The sequence below is a fragment of the Anneissia japonica genome, unplaced genomic scaffold, assembly GCF_011630105.1.
Source record: "Anneissia japonica isolate Jap-2015-1 unplaced genomic scaffold, ASM1163010v1 scaffold2692_len624387_cov171, whole genome shotgun sequence".
NCBI lineage: Eukaryota > Metazoa > Echinodermata > Crinoidea > Comatulida > Comatulidae > Anneissia > Anneissia japonica.
In genome coordinates, this window is record NW_022742695.1 from 592,848 (window position 1) to 596,236 (window position 3,389).

Consider the following 3,389-nt stretch of genomic DNA (forward strand, 5'->3'; position numbering starts at 1 on the left):
TGTCTTCTGCCCTCTGCAGGGCAGTAGACGTAATGTGGACCTCGTAATGTGAATTTTACCGCATAAGCGTGAAGTAAGTTGGCATTTCATATGGTGATGTAATACCTACCAGTGTATTTAATACAGAAAATGTATATAGGCCTAGGCCTAGTACTTGTTGTTCCTACCTTAACTACAGTGTTGTGGGAGTTAATGCTATAGCCTGTCATTATCAATCAGCTGCACAGTTTTAAAAGTTACGAGTACAAATGATTATAAACGGGCTCACCGTTGAACCCAGATCGTATTTTGCTTGTTGTTTCTACCCTAACACGGTTGTTGTGTGGGAGTTGATGCTAAATCAACATTATTAATCAGCTACAAGATTTGTCATTAAAAACAAGAATGTAGTACAGATGGTTAAACGAAAAAATTAGTTTTTCTTTATTTTTGTAAAATAGTATCGCACCTCACTTATGCAGAACGCTAGGCCTGTCTTCACCCATCGTTGTAGTACGTGACCTCCGCCTAATGTCAATTGTAGTCTTGCCCCCCCCCCCAGGATGTACACATAGCTGTGTCACCGTAGTGCCTGGACGTACCAAAAATTTACCCGTAGATGTAACAGGGCCTCGAAAAGGCCGGGAATTTTACACAGTTATGGCTTGGACACCCAACCTTGAGGTCAGGGGTTTGAAACTTTCGCTCTGCAAGTTGCTTGTGTCCTTGCATGGGCAAGGCACTTTATCTACGGTTGTCTCTCGCCACCCAGGAGCACAAGTGTGTACCTGGTAGGTTCAAACACAACCATGCACTTATAATACAGCTGCAGCATTATTAGGTATGAGTGTTGTTCCATGTGCTTGATCCAGGGACCGGGGGTGATAATGTAAAGCACATAGAGGTTAGCCTACTATATGTGCTATATACAGTACGTCAACAATTAATATATTATTATTATTGTTGTTGTTGTGATGAAAAGTTAACACAAATAGTTTAATGAAAATAATATGGTGGGTAAACGAACGCTACATGTAAATATTTTTTGTAATTTTTTCCCCGACAAATCTTACTCGTCTTCCCCGACAGGACTGTGGACTATAGCCCCTGTCTCTTATACACATCTAGATGTGTATAAGAGACAGCCACTGGGGAATGAGGAAATTATTAATAAAAAATTTGTCAATATTTTGTGAGAGGGTATTAGAAAAATAAACTTGATTTTGATTTGATTTAAATATTTAGATAAGAGGTATTTCTTGACCTTATAAGAGGAAATTTTCCTGGAAGGTGCCGATATAATTTCAAGAGGGAGTTCATTAAAAAGTTTTGAACCACTATATCGAATATTGTGTTGGAGTAAAGTAAGTTTGGGTTGAGGAAGGTGAAGGTTGTCGCGAGTTCTGGTGTTGTAAGGATGTAAATCTGAGTTTTTAAAAAAAGGGCAAAGGTTGGTAGGGAGAAGATAATTAGTAGCTTCATAAACAAAGATACATTATTGTAAAATATTTATATCAAAAAAAGACAACTGACTCAATGAAAAGGGGAGCAGAGTGAGCAAGTAATGGAGCATCTGAAATTATACGGACAGCTTTTTTTTTGGAGCATGTGAATTTGTAATTGTTTGCCCAAATAATATTGTGGTAACTAATAAAGGGAAGAACAAGGGATGAATAAATGCAGGGGTGGATCCAGAGATGTCCAAAAGGGGGGTCCGAAGGGGGGGTGGCGAAATTTGGTCCGTTTGAGACAACAATGTCCTAGGGGGTCTGGGGGCCTGCCCCCGCGAAATTTTTGTGTTCCAGACGCCCGAAAATAACATTTGAGTCGTTGTGGGCTATCATTTTTTTTGTTTTTCCTTCTTTTTTTCTTTTTTTTACCTCCCAAAAAAGGGGGGGTGCCGGGGCCGGGCCGGCCCCACCCTAAATCCGCCCCTGAAATGGCGTGAAGTATATATGACTTTGAAGAAAGAAAGAAAAAAATGATAAATAAAACCGATATTTTTGGCTTTTTTCCGGTTTTTTTTTAAATATGATTTTATAAAATTAAGTTCATAGTCAAGGTACTCATACATAATGCATTCACCAATACATGTGATATTCATCAATAACCATTTTCACAAAAGCAAAACAAAAAAAACTGCAAGCATTCAGCATAAAATTATAATAAGACACTGTCAAGGCCTGTTTACATTATGTTAACGATAATAATCAACCAAAGACGTTGAAAACGACCGTTTGTCTATAGAAAATACAATTTCAAAAAAGATGTTGAACAATAAGTTATAATTATTTACAATAATTAAAAAAACAAATTTGTACACAACAAATGCCATCATGATCATTAGAAATAATAACATCGTTAATCTCCAACAATTTCATGTTTAACCGAAACCTTCTACACTTAGTTGTTTTCAAAACGTACAGTATTTATCGTAGATTTTTATTGCCATTATGAACATGCCTTCACGCTATTACTTCGACTCATACCACACAGAGAGGCCTTTTCCCCCTCCTCCCCAAGAATTATCGGCTACCACATTGCATTGAACATTCCAATAACACTCATTTATTAGTCCAAGTCTGGCACATTAAGCCCTGCTAATTTCACAGTTCCCAAACGACAACACCACAAAGCACACGCTACGATTCACCACTACGTGTACAACAATAATGCGACATCGAAAGGTCCACTAATTATACTCTAATAGTACAGGTTCTAAGCACATACAGTACTCAGCGCCATCTTAATAGGTTTCAATATTTCGACAATAATCCCATACAAAAGTAGATCCGCACCCCAATACCCAAAACACAGATCCTATATATGTACTATACTTTGCCCATACAAAGATTTTACATTTACTTAGTCAAGTCATGTGTTCTTTAAGTCAGTGCAGCACAGTTGACACATGTCTATTTTTAGTACAAAGTACAGTAGAATTAAGACAATAATAAAGACACAAGTGAATTAGTTATGGTCTAGTAGTTTAAATGTTCAACAATTATATACAAGGTAATATCAGGGTATATATGAATACTCATGAATGACTAATACAGGTAGTGTTTTTTAACTAACACCTATTTGTGGTACATACTTTTAGGGAGAGGTAAAGTCGAATGTAGGTAAGAATGGCCCCGGAAAAAATGGCCCCAGAAAAAATGGCCCCGGAAAAAATGGCCCCAGAAAAAATGGCCCCGGTAAAAATGGCCCCATAGGACAGGTAGGTAAAAATGGCCCCAATGAAAAATTCGGTAACAGAAATGATATATATTTTTTTAAATCTTCAAATATTTAAATACTGTATAAGCAAGAATTGAATCAAGAAATAAAAAATGGCCCTCAATTATAAAATTAAAGAAAATAAATAAATAAATAAACAAATGTTGTAAAATACCTTGTAGCAAAAA